Below are 16695 nucleotides of genomic sequence, written 5' to 3'. Positions count from 1 at the left end.
AGCATTTCAAGTGATGCAATCAAATATCATTTTCTCAGTCTAATACAAGAAAGAATGCACCATGTTGAGCTATGAAAATTTAACATTTCAAGTGATACAGTCAGATATCCTTTTTTTTTTCTCAGTCTAACAGGAAAGATTACACCATGTTGAGGTATACAAAACTTGCATTTTAAATGATTCAATCAGATATCATTGCATCAATCTAACAGAAACGAAAAGTCTAACATGCTGAGCTATACAACTGAGTGCCCCGTGACCATCTATAGGATAGAGATTACATGTATTTGCAGAAGGTACAAGTCCACTTTGAACTGCTTTCAATCTCCACACAGGCACTTCCAAGATGGCCGGTGCACAGACAAGCAAATGGGATGATGTGACTTGGACCCATTCCTCACGGCAAAAAAGCAAACGTTCCCCACCCTGGGGCCCATATTCTCAGTTCAGTTGGTGGAGCACTAAGCTTCTGTGCAGGTGGTTGTGGGTTCAATCTCCCACCCAGACCAACACTAGGGGTCTTTAAAATTAATTGAGGAGAAAAGTGCTGCCTTTGTGATGACATCTGCAAATGGCTAGACTCTCTAGTCTTCTCGGATAAGGACGATAAATCGCAGGTACCATCTCACAACCCCTGTTGATGATTACTTTGTAAGACGTTAAAGAAGCCACACACTGTTCCCAAGTGTAGGGGACGTAGTTCCTGGTGTGGTCTGGCCTTCTATCTTTCACACTCATTCTTGGGTTATTTTGTGGGCTGGTGGGTGAGATCTGATAAGGACTGATGTTGACATCCGATCTCACCCCATAGAATTGTAAACTGCCATGAGACTTGGTAATATGTGTGGTACACTGTATATAAGAATTTCATTCATTCATTTTATTCAAATGCCCCACATACAGTGTATGCACCCCCCCCCCACCCCTTTCGCTTAACATTGATAGATGCATTATCTATTGCTTGACTGACTAGAACATAAAGTCATCCTTAGCAAGGTGTGTTGGACAATAATTTGGTTCTCTTCCCCAGTCCAACACAGGTGTTTATTACCCCCTCCCAAAATCACTGTACTAACTGAAGTACCAATAAATATGCTAGACTGTGAAGCCAAATTAGTATTTAGTTAGTGGTATTTAGTATTTAATTGAAGGTTGCAAAGAAAGTATTTTTCCCGCTGTACTTAGCTGTTGAAACCTTGGATGAACAACTGCTCACTGGGATCGATAAGGCAAAGAGGTGACTCCAAGCTCAACACATGTATAAGAAAAAGAATTTAAAGCTTACCTTTGGTCTCGCTCCAAATCAAGGAAACCAAGGGGTTTTTCCAGTCTTCTGATGAAGAATTATTTGTGTCTCCTTGTATTGTCACCATTTTTAAATGCGTAAGGTTAATACTTTCTAGCAAGAAAGAGAGAATTCGTTCTTTTTGTGGAGTTTCTCTTTGCAAGTATTTAGTCGATACAGCGCATGTTTCCTTTTTGTTCGTCATCCGCCGCCGTTCTTCAAGACTTTTTTTTCCTCCACTTAAAGGACTTCTTTCTTGTCTATTGATAGATTCCTCACCTTCCTTGTTGCCGTTCTATAAGCACGCAAAATCAAGAAATCCTGAAGACGCCAAAAACATAAACAATAGAAAATTACATGAGGTATCCCGTAGTAAGCGATGTTGTCCGCTGAACTTTGAGACGGCAGTAACGGCACGCGAGTGACCTGGAAAGCATTTAGCCCATGCGGCGAACAAAATTAACCAATGATACGCAACATAAATGATCACATGAGAGGCGTTTGAATTTTAGGCTCGATATCTTCGAACTGTGCTACCAGTGCTTATACGCTGTAGTTCGTTTGGATCGATCGTTCTCTTTCATCTCGATCTGCGGTACTTTCCATGTTTTTGCGAAACTCGCCGACATCGAATCGCTAACATTACATCGCCACCGGGATTGTCCTGTCGCATCAGAACAACCGAGTCGCTCCACAGGCAGCCCAAGCTCGCGTCACTAGAGAGCGTGTAATAATTAATTACTAGTGGGCATGATTACCTTTGAGTGCAAGCAGCCATTGAGAATTTAAACGCATTATAAGGCTTTGTAAGGGAAATAAAATACCGTCGATTATGAAGTTTAAAAAACGCTAAATTTAACTTTCATTCAATAAAACGAATAAAACTGCCAAGTTCGCGGCGTCACTAGAGACACTAGAGAGCGTGTGATAATTAATAACTAGTGAGACGATGACCTTTGAGTGCAAGCGGTATTGTGTTACAGACAGCCGTTGAGAAATTTGAACGCATTATAAGACTTTGTATGGGAACTAAAATGCCGACGATTTTTACGCTAAAAAAACGCCCATAATTACTGTGGTTTATGCTAAAACATAGGGCTTGAAGTTTATCAAAAGAAATCCTTTGGTAAATGAGTTTTTATGGCGCTGTTGACACTCACAGTTGGCTAAAAACTGCAATTTTTCTCGCAATCATTTTTGCATAATTAGCATCGATTTAATACGAGCATAATTTTTTGCTTAGAACTCCCAAAGAGAAATGATTAACTGTTCTATTGATTGTTTAGGTGTATGCTCAAATTGCCGAAAAATGTTAAAGCATACCGGCGATGAAGAAACCGACTTGTGCGCCATGTTAAATAAAATATCTACGGTAAGATACAAATATATTAGTAATATATAATCATGTACAAAAGAGGCTAATGTCCATTGGTAATATTTAACAATTATTCGCCGAAGGCGAAGTTTAAAAAATCAATTAATAGAGGTTTAAACAATCAATAGAACAGTTAATCATTTCACATCCAGCAAATAGTTTATTGAACAACAGGGCTCTGAGTGTACGAAGGCTTGGATAGCACTATCCAGCGAGCGCGGGATAAAATTATCTGCTCTATTATTTTTGTTTAGATTCCATCCACTGGAAAAGGATTTGTCGGCTGGATAACGTTATCCACCCTTTGTATAACTGGCAAGAGGATTCAAGAAGAATATGAATACTTACCGGAACCTACTGCAAAAAAAACTCCAGTTGTCTCAAATATGTAAAATGAATCGTCCTTATCAAGCCCCTTCTCAGCTTTTAGCTATCTTTTTCCCGCCTTTGCCATGTCCTGACATTGCTTCGGGAACTCTGCATCTAGTGTTTCCACCCCTACTCCAGCCTACGCCAAGCTTCAATCGATGGTTTGGGCAAATTGTCATGGTACTAAATTTGACTGACTTTGAAAACTTTCCAACTCGACACAAGATAAGGTCGAGTTCATCTACAGGACCGGAGAACTTATGGGCGGATAAATGAGTATCAATACTTTTAGTACAAGAGACTAACGAAATGATTTCACTTGAGCTTTTCTTGCCATGACCACAGATGTCCTAGAGTCCAATGGCAAGAGTTTTAAAGGAACAATACGCCTCTATGATTTACACTACACTACTTGTAAACAAAGTTTTTCTCACCATTAATTAACAATCACGTGAATGCTCATAAACTTTAGAAACGGAATATATATTATGTTATGTGATATTTTGTACATGAAAGATGGTAAAATCCTATTTTTGTATTTTGACAAACTTCTATTAGAAATAATTACGTCGATATTTTAAAAGTAGAACGGTAGAAAAGAATATGCAAATTAAGACCTTGTCCATTTCAATCAGTCACTCAGTCTGATTCGCCCTGCTATAAACATTCTTATAAACAAGCAGTCTTATGCTATTTTGCCCGGCCAACCTCCTTAAGAATATTGTAATTCTTCGTGCTAACTTATATCAAGAGATTTTAATAGATACTCGAAGACGAATTTTATGAAAGCGGGAAACCGGAAGTGATGAACATTTAGCACATTTTGTCTCGCAATTATTATGGCACAAATACAATACAATAAAAATAAAACTAACCTAAATTGAAAAAATTGTTACAATCTTCTGACCAGTTGTATTAAAACTTGAGTAAGAAACTCCAAATGGGAGAGATTTCGCCGTGGGAGTTCTAAGCAAAAAATTATGTTTGTATTAAATCGATGCTAATTATGCAAGAAAAATTGCAGTCTTTAGCCAACTGTGCGCGTCAACAGCGCCATAAAAACTCATTTACCAAAGGATTTCTTTTAGTAAACTTCAAGCCCTATGTTTTAGCATAAACCACAGTAAAATTCAAGTCAATCTGTTGTATCGGCCGGGGTGAAACTTTCGATTGTTTATACGGTACTTTTTGACTCATGAAAACCACGTCTTTTTGAAAAATCCACCAGAAATTTAGAGTTTATTGCAAAAGCCTGAACATCTCCCTGAGATACAAAGAGATATCATACTTGAAGATAATAAAATCAGAAAGATTAAATACAGCTTATTCGATTTTCTAGAGATCGACAAAGTTGCATAATTTTAAGCTATCAAATTAGCATATTTACCCTCTCTTGCAAAAATGTCAATTTCTCCCCAATGAAAAAATATTTTTTAAAAAAAACTACACAGGGGTTCTTCTAACAGGATAGGGTATCAAACTTGAAAGTATGAGCGAAATCGATTTTTTGACCGTTGCCACAAGTATTTGATGTTGTCTGGTTTTTACTGACATTGGCTCTTAATTACATTGCGATTCATAAAACCACCGACACTTTAATTATTTCATGAAGTCTGGAGTCAAGTCAATTCATTTATTTTGCCATTAACCAAAAAATACAACATAAATACATTAAAGGTGATACACAATATTCCTCCTACAGATAATTAAACTACAGACCTGATGGCAATCCTTTCTATGGTTTGCCATCTCATGCTGGATTGGTTGTAGCATACATATAATACATGTCAAAGTCAAATGAAAGTGTTCATGGTATTTCTGAGTGGCATAGTGAAATGGTGAGGTGTCTTGAATCATACATTAATTTTAAAATGCAAAAAGAAAACGTTGCAGGGAAGAGTTTATAAGTTACAAACAAGGGAATTAATTTCAGACATGTCAGGACCAACAAAGCCTGGGTAGCTTATAGAGGTAGCCATCTTGGTACTGGTGTCAATCTTAGGAGAGTTGGCTGTATAAATATCCAAAATTGATTTTTTTTTGTTGGCGGGGGGGGGGGGGGGGGTGGGGTTAGAGAATCATAAAGTTGAAATTTTTGTTGATTTAATAATGACGCTAAAATCTTTTCATGGACCCATGTTTTCTTTACTTTCATATTAAAAAATGCCGCATCATTCAAACTTTTACTATTCACTGGTGCACAACTGTAAAAGGGTATACAAGGGTGGCCATGTTGCTTAAGTGGCAGTTGATTGTTTTGTTCCAGAAAATGTCCATCCCCTTCCATGAACCGATATGGATACTTTATGGAACTCCTGATTTCAGCTGTTTAAGTTGCATTGTCACTCTACAGGTGTTAAGCTTTATTTCAAATGTAACCTGATAGTTTTTTTAACAAATGATGAAAAAGATAATAATTTTTGCGTGGTAAAATTGTGGAATTTAACACATTCATCGGTTAGTAGGTTAAAAAAATGAAAAGAAGTTATTTTCATCGATTGGTTTGAGCATAATCAAAAAGAGCTATCTTCTTTGCTGTATGCAAGGTCCTATTACTTGTAGATAATGCATATTATATTATTTTAAGAGTGATGTTTATCTTCTGACAAGAGAACACTTTTTGTTATTTGCCAAAAAAAAAAAAGAAGGAAGAAAGCATTGGTCATTGTTCAAAGTTGAAGTACATGTATAATGTAATAAGTTCTTTTAGAAATGCGGAGAGTTATTAAAGTTATTGTTTGTCAACTACTGACAGAAATACATGTACACTGTAACTAACTTTAGGACTGTTTGTGATCACAGAATAAACATTTTGGTGAAAACACGATTTCATGTTCTTTAAATAATGTTAAACCTCATTTGCCCACCCTGTTAATCCAATTTCTTTGGAGCAAATGTGTGTTTTTACTCATATTAACCGGCTTTTCTTTGCTTGTAAATGTCGTGCAAACATGACATTTGGACCAAAGTCAGGCAAACATTTTTTTTACCTCATTTGCTTACCACGTAAGTCCATTTTTCTTGGAGCAAATGTGTGTTGTTACTCATATGTCGTGCAAACATATGAGATTTGAATTATGCACAAATATGACCAAAGTTTAGCAAACATGATACATGTATTTCATCACATTTGCTCACCACGTAAATCCATTATCCTTGGAACAAATGTGTGGTGTTACTCATAATTACCGGCTTTTCTTTGCTTGCAAGTGTCGTACAAACATGAGATTTGATTTAAGCGCAAATATGACCAAAGTTAAGCAAACATGATATTTTACCACATTTGCTCACCACGTAAATCCATTTTCCTTGGAACAAATGTGTGGTGTTACTCATTTACCTGAGAGGTAAAGTTGTCTTGAACGTGTACTTTCTCTTGCACGTACATTTGTAACGGTGTGTGAATATTGCGTAAATGCGGTATTTACCACGTTTGCTTTGCTCGTAAATGTATTGCAAAAACGATACTATTTCATTTGTGTGAAAATATGACTAAAGTCGAGCAAACATACTCTTTTACCTCATATTTGCTACCCATGTAAATCTATGTTTTCTTGGAGCAAAAGTGTGTATTAACTTCACATTTACTGTAAAAGTAAAGTTGTTTTAAATGTGTACATCTTTCTCACTTTTGCAACGGTGTGTAAATATCGTGTAAATGCAGCATTTACCAGCTTTGCTTTAAACGCAAATACTTTAATAATTCTCCCCGAGGGCGATAAAAGATAACGTCCTTGTTAACGTAGCACAACATCAATCAGCATTAACTCAAAACGTTTTTTGCGTGCGTGTTTTTAGTATAACTTTTTTATCTCCGAGAATGGTGGGCGAGCTTGTATTTCTGGCAACGTCCTCTATTTCTTCAAAATGCCTCAGGAAATGTCAAAAATGCAACCATAAATCATAAATTTACCTAACCTTTTTTAGGAATACCTGATAGTCTGTGGCATATCTCCACATCATGTATCAACACAGAAAGTAGTAAGGATTTAGAAGAGACGGTGGATTAAAAATGATATCCAATCCCTTAATTGCGCTTTGAAAGCCAAATAGGTGCAGAAGTACCTTGATGACAACAACCAAACAAAATGGAAACCTTTTTTTATTATTTTACTAAGAAAAATGGCAGCAAATTACTTCTGACTGGTAACTTAAACCAAGCTGATGCAGCTGGTTTGAATATTCAAGATATTTTCGTTAAAGAGGTATTACTAATTGTAATTTGGTCAAATCTAAATTACGAATAGAACCCAAATACATTGGAAATTCACCGAATTATTACAAATCCCTTAAAAGGATTGCTTATTAACCTGTCTTTTATCGAAATTGGTCCCGTGCGGTAGTTAGTCAGGTCAAAGAAATTTTACATCATACTTTCGATTTTTTAAAATATGAGGACTTTAAATCTCGCTATAAAATTAAGACCACTTTTTTAACGTACTACGGTGTTGTGTCTGCCATGGCAAAATTGAAAAAGTCTTTTCAGGACCAGGTTATGTAAAATTCAAAAAAAACCCAACCGACTTGTGGCGAAAAGCTTCTATCGTCTTCAAACTTTTGCAAAGAAGCCTATAAAATTATCGTTAAATAAATCACTTCAACGCCAGCTAAAAGCCAGAGAAAATAGATAACTGACTGCGGAATTTACGAAAATTTGATAAAATGGGATGAGTCATATATTCTGCCCTTTTATTGCACTAGAGAAACTAAACTTTTTACTTTCCAATTTAAACTCCTTCACAGAAGAATTGCAACGTAAAATTACCTCTACAAAATAAGTATTTCTTTAACAGACGCCTATACCTTCTGTGAACAAAACACAGAAACCCTGACCCATCTCTTCTTGGAATGTGGTTTAATTTTGTTCAAAATTTTTTAGCAAAACCACAGGCAGCCCAAGTTCGCGTCACTAGAGAGCGTGTAATAATTACTAGTGGACATGATGACCTTTGAGTGCAAGCAGCCATTGAGAATTTAAACGCATTATAAGACTTTGTATGGGAAATAAAATACTGTCGATTATGAAGTTTAAAAAACGCTAAATTTAACTTTCATTCAATAAAACGAATAAAACTGCCAAGTTCGCGGCGTCACTAGAGAGCGTGTGATAATTAATAACTAGTGACTCACCTCTGGTGTATCCTTGTGAATTTTGTAGCCTATTTCACCGTTTCGAGCGTTCTTTTGAGGGGAATAACAGTGATTACTAAGAACGCTCGAAACGGTGAAATAGGCTACAAAAATCACAAGGATACACCAGAGGTGAGTCAGTTTTATTCATTTTATTGAATGAAAGTTAAATTTAGCGTTTTTTTAAGCGTAAAAATCGTCGGTATTTTATTTCCCATACAAAGTCTTATAATGCGTTCAAATTCTCAACGGCTCCCGTAACCCAATACCGCTTGCACTCAAAGGTCATCATTTCACTAGTTATTAATTATCACACGCTCTCTAGTGACGCCGCGAACTTGGCAGTTTTATTCGTTTTATTGAATGAAAGTTAAATTTAGCGTTTTTTAAACTTCATAATCGACAGTATTTTATTTCCCATACAAAGTCTTATAATGCGTTTAAATTCTCAATGGCTGCTTGCACTCAAAGGTCATCATGCCCACTAGTAATTATTACACGCTCTCTAGTGACGCGAACTTGGGCTGCCTGTGGCAAAACGTACAATACTGGTTGATAGAGCATCTGGTTAAGCCTCAAGACTTTTCTTTGACCCTACCTACCTGTCTAGGTTTAGTCGATAATACTAAGGATATACTTTTACATCATGCACTTCTAATTGGCAGATATCACATTTACTGAATTACTCATCCAAAATTAAGAAAACCCTGCCGAATTTACATACTTTTTCGCAAACCTTCTTAAAGTGCCAAGAAATCCAAAAATGTTTTGCTTACAAGACGAACGCTGTTAATAAATACAACTTAAAATGGAACTGTTTCAAATGAACTGTGTCTTCAATTTCCTTTTTTTTTTGGATAGTCCCCTGATCGCTACTCAATCTTGGAATGTTCTTTTTTAATTCCACTCTTGTTCCAAGACTTCTGCGTTAGAAGTGCGGCCTATCTCTTGTTTTCCCTTTCTTTTTCGTGTCCTTCCTTTTTTTTTTTGGTTTATCTTTTCGTCCTTACTTTTAATTGATACGCGTACAAACCTTAAATAAGTCGTAAGTAGTCGTTGTGTTGTATATATACACTTAAAAATGGACTGTAAGTAGCACAAATATTTCTTTTTATAAATAGTGTAAGTATCGTATATATTGTACTGTAGTGTAGGTATTGTACTGCAAGTAGTATATGTAGTATAAGTTTACTTGAAGACAGCGTTATTTCTGTAAGTAGTGTGGACCTTGTAAGTACTTTTAGCTTTCTAAGTATAGTAAGTATTGTTAACAATGTAGGTATAGTTATTGTGTTTAGTATTGTGAGTATTGTAACTAATGTTAGTAGTGTTCAGTATTTTAAATGACGTGTCATGTCAGGCAATAAAAATTGTTTAAAAATAGAATTTAGAGGAAAGCTTCATATTCTAAATCGGCACTCTAAATCCCCATGGAATCAAACAATGATTTCCCTCTTGCACCACCCTTGTAGCACAACTGCTCGCTATACTGAACCACACACAGCTCACAATTGCTCGATAGCTAACATCCAAAACATCACTTCTTGGATCTCCTTAATTATCCTGCCAGATAATGCTTTGCATTCCCCCGCCGAAGTTGCACAACAGTTTCTTTAACAACTAACCCCTTTATTTACTTCCAATAACTATTGAACTAACAGCTGACTTGGGTTCCCGGAGAGGTAAACACTGTAGTGGCTATAAAATATGGAGTAGTTCAAAAAAGGCTATAAAATTTTGAAGAAAATACATAAATTAAAACTTTACGAGTAGCGAGAAGCGACGGCAAATGGTGTTCCTCCGCTATTCTTTTTTATATCATGACATAAAATGATGAGATATCGTTATGATGCACAATACGAAAATGGTACCAAGATATTGCTGATTCAAAGAAAGAAGCACTGTACAGTCCTGCAAATGCTCCCGGCCCGTAAATTATCCCCAGGCCGGAAATGATCCCCAACTTGAACCGCAAATGATCCCAGACGGGAAATGATCCCCAGATTGGACCGCAAATGATCCCCGATCGCCTCACCTTAAATATAGAATGGAATAGACTCCAATTTGGACAATGGATTTCAACTTTATAGAATTCATTTTTGTTAATAACACCAGTTGTGATGCAAATTTCACAACCTTAAAAGTTAACATATAGCAGCACAGTACAACAGAGCAATTTAAACCTATAAACTGGAACATACATCTATATGATTTACTTATACCATTACAAAGCCTAAAATGTGCACGAATTGTTCGAGACTTTCACAATTTTTTTTTCGAAAAAGGAAGAAGAATCGGTCAATGTGCTTCAGATGACGGTCAAATCCGCCCACTATCGTCGCCTTAATCAAATCTTTGTCTTAAGCATAACGTTTAAGCCTCGGTCGTCCAATGAGTTGTCGTATAATATGTTGATTTTGTCTTTCATTTTCGTTTTGCCGCTGATTGGACTCCAAGTCTTTTATAAAATGTTTTACAAAACACACTGTCGTCGGCATAGACCTTCAGAAGACAATTGTCCCCCTCATAGACGCCTTAAGAATAGCTGTCAATTTTCCCCACATTTTCGCCTTCTCCATACTTCAATTTTAATTCTTCGAGTACATCTGTTGTTTTTGCGTCTATTTGCTAAAGGCTATGGAAGTTGCTTTGGTGGGCTTCATGGCACACCAAAAAAATTCCATCGAAATCAGACCTCCTGACTATGGTTACTTGGGTAGATTATAGATAAGCCTTCTCCCGAAGCTAGACACCGCGGCAACTGCAATATCGAAAATGTTCACCAGGCCTAATAAGAAAACATAATCACCTCACTCGCGGGTAATGGACATCCGTCGAAGGTACGTCTCCCACTTACTATGATTCGCGAATTTTCTAAAGTGAATACGTTCGGGATGGGAGTGGCTGGGTTACTTAGGGAAACGCTTACTACATCAGTGCAAAATTGTGCTACTCTCTGAGGAGGCTTTCCAATACAAGTAAGTTGGTCAGTTCCAGTAAACTATTTTTGAGTTGCACTGGCAAAATTTATCTCGTATTGTTCGCCCTATTTGAAAAATGACGAATTTCGTTCAATTCGTGCACATTTTAAGCGTTGTAATGGTATAAGTAAATTATGTACAAAGTATGTTCCAGTTTATAAGCGAATTGTTCTGTTGCACTGTGCACTGAGCTGCTACATTATAATTTTAAAGTTGTGAAATTTGCGTGCAAATAGTTTAATATAACGACTGGTGTTATTAAAAAAAATGAATTCTATAAAGTTGAAATCCACTGTCCAAATTTGAGTCCATGCCATTCCATTCTATATTTATGGTGAGGCGATCGGGGATCATATGCAGTCCAATCTGGGGATCATTTCCCGTCCGGGGATCATTTGCGGGCCTGTACAGCACTTTTAAGGCCTATTTACACGGTACGACTTCGTCGCACGCGACAAGCTTACGACGGGCCTACGACACGAATTGTTTCGTGTAAATCAAACCTACAACTCGCTTACGACTGTTGTGCTCGTCACAAAAAAATGTCATAGGAATTTTAAAACATGTCTCAAAATCCTACGACAATCGTAGGTATAGGCAATGTTGAACGACGAAAGTTGTGTGCGACTTTTTGCATGACGCGCGCTATAGAAATCGCATGCGACAGTGGCAAGCAAAAGTTGTGCCGTCTAATTCGGCCTTTAGCTTCCACAGATAATTAGCCGCATACAATACACGTCTATGTGTGTGTGATTTGGGAAGCAGAAGTCATATAATGTTTAAAACACGAGCAGCAGTGTTTTATCGGGTGCGCCTCGTAGTTTTAGACCCGATAAAGAACATGCTGCGAGTTTTTTAAACGGCTTCAAAAACATTCTTGGAAAAGCGGGTGTCAAGAGAGGTCATTACAATAATGGTTCTATGAACGTTGAAAATTAGTAAACTAGAAAAACATTATATAGACACTGAATACTAATAAGGAAGAGGTTTTATCGGGGTTTTAAAACCACCCACGAGATGTTTTATCGACCATTTGATAGGTCAAATAGGCTTACGAATTATTTATGAGATTTTGAAAGCTAAGTGAGTAGCCAGGGTTTGATTATCGTTTTCTTATCCGAATTTTATTGGCTGTTGCAGCCTCCTTGCGAGTTTGCTACGGTTTTAAAATACAATGTGCACTCTGTCTTTTATTAATTGATTGATCGATTGCTTGCTTGCTTTTGCTTGATTGGTTGATTGATTCTTTTCCCTCCCCTTTCCTGTCAATACACGCAATTTAAAAATTCAAACGATTTTTTCCGATAACAATTACTGTTTCTTCTCGCAATTACCTGTTCTATGTTTGCTCATTAGGGCTCCCATAAAAAAAGAGGTAAACGACAGTAGGATACGTCAGCCACTTTAGGGGACTTTTGGCTATTTAAACAGGAAGTGACTTTCATTTTTTTAAAACAAAGCAATATCTTTACTGGAAGTCAACAAGAAAAACGCTTCGTATGATTAAATGCGACTTTCATCATAACAACATTAGCAGAAGAGATTTTCAGCTAAATAACAATTGAATCAAAGTGCTAATATTTGCTTCCCAAATCTCCCTTGCTAGATTCTACATCGTACGTAACACTGAAGCTGTTATTCTAGCAGTACTAACTACTAACATATTAAAAAAATTGAGCTATCAGAAGGACTAAGGGGACTGGAATTGCGTCAGATCGATAAATATAGATTCGTACAAGAGCCGAAAAATAACCTCGCTCCTATGAACTGAGAGTCCCTACGTGAGAGGCACAGTTGAGTTGTTTGAATCAATGTAAAATGGTGCTTTCTCTCATTCTTTCTTTATTGGCAATTGTCTGCAATTAGTTACATGTTTGGTCTTTCTTTCTTTCTTTTCTTTGCACCCAAACAAGTTGTAGGAGGGAGTTATTACACCAGCTGCTATAGAAGCCTATAAATATGATAATATTAAGTATATGATACTAAAACGAATGAACGCAATATTTTTGCCATGTTCTCTAGAAAGCAGCCTTCTACGATCCGAAATCAATTAAATTTTAAGAATGTTTCAAAAATGTCGAAAAGCAGGAAACCACTGTGTTACTGTTTTTAAATAACATTCACAATGAAATTTCCGAGACTTTAACCAGTCAAAATTAAATGGAATGAATTACAGTAAACATTAACAAGTCAGACTAATTATTGTACTTAAAATTGTTTTTAAGATGATTTTTCAACAAACCGCATGGTATATTTAAAGTATGATAATTATCAGCCTTCGAGCGAGTTCTTCGGTCTTCATTAATATATGAGAGACAACTTATTATTGTATTACTTTCGGTATGACGCATTACCATAATCTGAGGTATTGTGTTGCCAAAACACATCAGCCTCACAAACAAAATTGATTAAAAGAAATATAGCTTTGCAGTAATGACCACTCATTAGTTTTCGGTCTAACACATGATCCAAGCTTACAAATCACCATACAACTCTCACAGCTGACGGAAAGTTCTGCTGTGGTACAGCCCCAGTATGTTCACTATGTTTTAATCAACTAACATGACTGTGAAAACTTTACTGGTCTTACGCGCAAACAAAATTATATCCAACAACTTACAGATATCCCAACCGCGTCAGATTTGCAAATATCTCCTTAGGCAGTTCTGAAATTTTGTTCTCTGACAATTTCCTATGGAGAAAGAAATTGGAACACTTAAATTTACAGTTTTAACCTTAAAATCATCAAACAATACATCATGAGTATTGTATATTTAAACATGATAGTTTCACCTTTTCTATCAAGAACATTTTTTTGTTGTCGAAGCCAGAAACGGTAGCTTTGCGGAAAAAGAAACTCCGACCCAGCAATTCCAATGGAAGGCATCAAAAAAATAAAATAAAATAAAATAAAAATAATAATAAAAAATAAAATTGAAAAGCACTTTCGCACCCCTTTTCCTCCCTTCCCAAAAATGGCGTCCTTTGCGTCAAAATCTTATTTTGGTTTTCGTAATAATAAAATTAACTTATTCAAAAGGGTAAAATAAATCGATTTGGGAAAGAGAAGAGTAAAATGGCGAGACTTGGCTTGGCAAAAATTAAAATGGCCGCGTGTGAGTGTCTCATGTTATTCTAAGCTTTAAGCTGCCTGAAGCGGAAAGGCGGCGAACCTGGTGTAACTCACTTATGATTGCTACAAAGCGTCTCATTTTCTTTGGCATCGAGTAATAAGCTGAATCTCCTAAACCTTGATCGGTTCGGCTTTGTTGTAACAAAATCCAGTCAATTCCAACTGTTTGAGGTTACACGACGTCACGCTTCAGTTTCAGTTTATTGTTTTTGCATTAGACTGTACAAATGCAAAAAGTTATTAATTATTATTTAAACAATAATGGCGAGGAAGCCAAAGGTAAGAACCGCGCTGATAAAGAATGGGCTTCCTCAGTTAAGTAATAAGAACAAAGTATACACATGGGACCAAATCAATGGCAAAGCAACAGTAAATCTTAAAAACTATTACATAGTCATATTGATCATAGTTAGGCCAAAAAAACGAAAATGAAAGTGAAAAGCAGAGTAAATAAATAAAAATGCTACACTATTTGAGTTCATTCATTTGTAAGGGTCGCTACTCTCCGTTTGATTTAGCCCTATTTTAGTTAAAAAGGAACATTCGGCGAGGGTAAAACAACTAAAGGTTTTTTGTGTGATTACTTTTTCTATTTCACCATACTACCACATTTGAAAGGTTACCCCTACAGCGTAAGTTTTCTAAAGAATTAGTAACGTATGCAATGCTTAACTTCGTAATAACGTGACCCTAGAGTGGCAAAGGACAGAACATAAAATTATAAATTACAAGGACGGAGCCTGATAGAGGGCTTCCGTAATCGTTTCTTGCAGCTTCGTCGCCCTCTATTCTAAGATTGCGCCATTCTTTTTTTTTTTGTTCATCCTCTCATATCACGCTACCCTATCTTTGAAGAAAAATACAACTGCTTGTAGTCTTGCTTTTTGTGGTTTGTGAATTTTTCTTTTTACGACATCATTTTTCTTTGTGGAATCCCAATAAAATATGAACTGTTTTTGCTTTGGACAACACATGGGGTTTTATGAGCGGCATCTAACGGTAACATTTTTCAAAGCAAAACCATTTAATGATGTCTCCTGTATTCGAATATCGTTCTGTGGCTTGTTAAGGACAAAGTTCTATAAGCTAATGCAGTTATGTTTTCCCAGATAGTATAGCTCAAAATTTAAGCTAAAGACTGAGTTTTAGAAAGCGGAATCTTATTCCATGAATTTAATAGCTGTTGCTGGCCGGCTTTACGCAAATGCTACCTACATTTTCTTGTATCTTATTATAAAGCACATGTCAGTTCTCAGCTCATAAAACAAAAGGTTTAAGTTTTCCGGTGATCAAAACTTGAAGCAGGCATTTTGCCGAAGAAATTTTGGGTTTCCCTGTGTCATGCTGTGTAATACTTGTAATTGTCATTCTAGTGAAAATTTTACTTAATCTCTTTCTTGTTGAAAAAATGTTAGTAATCGATTGCGAAGTATCGAAATTAAATAAAATAAATTTCGAGTTTTCGGTTTTGTTTTCAGTTCTAAAACTAGCATCTTACATCATACATTACATTCACTATAGTAAGCTTTCCTCAAACTTTCTAATGAGGTGTATTCATCCTGAACGAATCTTCTCTCACGTCTCCAAGCGAATGATATGAACACCATACATATTAGGCGATGCGGAGGCCATGTTAGTTATTACAACGCAATAAATATGGAAGATTTTCATTTTTACGTTTAATTACTTTTGAAATACACCTTACCACTGAAAATCTTTAGAAGCGACGACAATTGGTGTTCCTGCCCTCTCCCTTTTTAAGGGAAAGAATTCGTTAGGTTGATCAGTAGGAAAGTGTTGCCATGGTATTGCCTGATTGAAGGGAAAACGCATTTTTCCAAGGACAAGTACCCGCATATAATAAGCGCTTGATGGCATCCATTTTACTTATATTGGAATAGTATCGGTTAATTGTCACCATATACGTAATGTTAAAACGGAAGACGAATGTATTCGCACGTGCTAAATAAATTCATTTATTAATCATTTGTTGCATTTATAAGAATGTTGATATTTTAGGAATCCAACAATGTAGCCCATGCGTCGCCCATGTTTTCTTTATACTCGCATGCTTCTCATCTTCTCTTTCGTTTGGAGCACCAATGGGATAAACTTAAGACACCAACCCCATAAAATCACACAACACCGCACAATGTAATTGAAATTTACTTGTCTAGCTCATTATAACACGGGTTTGCATCAGAAAAATTCTGAATTTATGGGTTTTTTTTCCTCACGAGTAAAATCAAACGAAGATCAGCGGTCGTTACAAAAGTGTGAGATCAAATAGAGTTTGACCTTTATCAACCTCTTACTAACCGAGCGCTAGGGCCGTACTGGGGAATATTGGCCCGAGGTCGTGGTAGTACGGACCAAGCGCAGCGAGGTCCGTACAAAAACGACTGAGGGCCAATATTCCCCA

The 16695-nt window shown here is 36.5% G+C and overlaps 2 protein-coding genes and 1 long non-coding RNA gene across 4 annotated transcripts in view; 2 read left to right on the top strand and 1 right to left on the bottom strand.

The window, feature by feature from the left end:
* Nucleotides 1-13947, bottom strand: part of LOC146468825 (uncharacterized) — an 84564-nt gene extending 70617 nt beyond the window's left edge. Inside the window, exon 1 of the long non-coding RNA XR_014867340.1 lies at nucleotides 13761-13947. This is a non-coding gene — a long non-coding RNA (uncharacterized LOC146468825). The remainder of the gene's footprint in view (nucleotides 1-13760) is intronic.
* LOC146468817 (ras-like protein 1) overlaps nucleotides 1-16695 on the top strand; it is a 348000-nt gene that overhangs the window by 166461 nt on the left and 164844 nt on the right. The window lies entirely within an intron of this gene.
* Nucleotides 1-16695, top strand: part of LOC146468819 (uncharacterized) — a 349521-nt gene that overhangs the window by 200604 nt on the left and 132222 nt on the right. The gene's annotated exons all lie outside the window — the stretch shown is intronic.

This window comes from Pavona decussata, unplaced genomic scaffold (assembly GCF_977016875.1).
Source record: "Pavona decussata unplaced genomic scaffold, jaPavDecu1.1 SCAFFOLD_128, whole genome shotgun sequence".
NCBI classification, from domain to species: Eukaryota; Metazoa; Cnidaria; class Anthozoa; order Scleractinia; family Agariciidae; genus Pavona; species Pavona decussata.
Note: the sequence above shows the minus strand (reverse complement) of the source record. Positions and strands in the feature narration are given on the sequence as shown.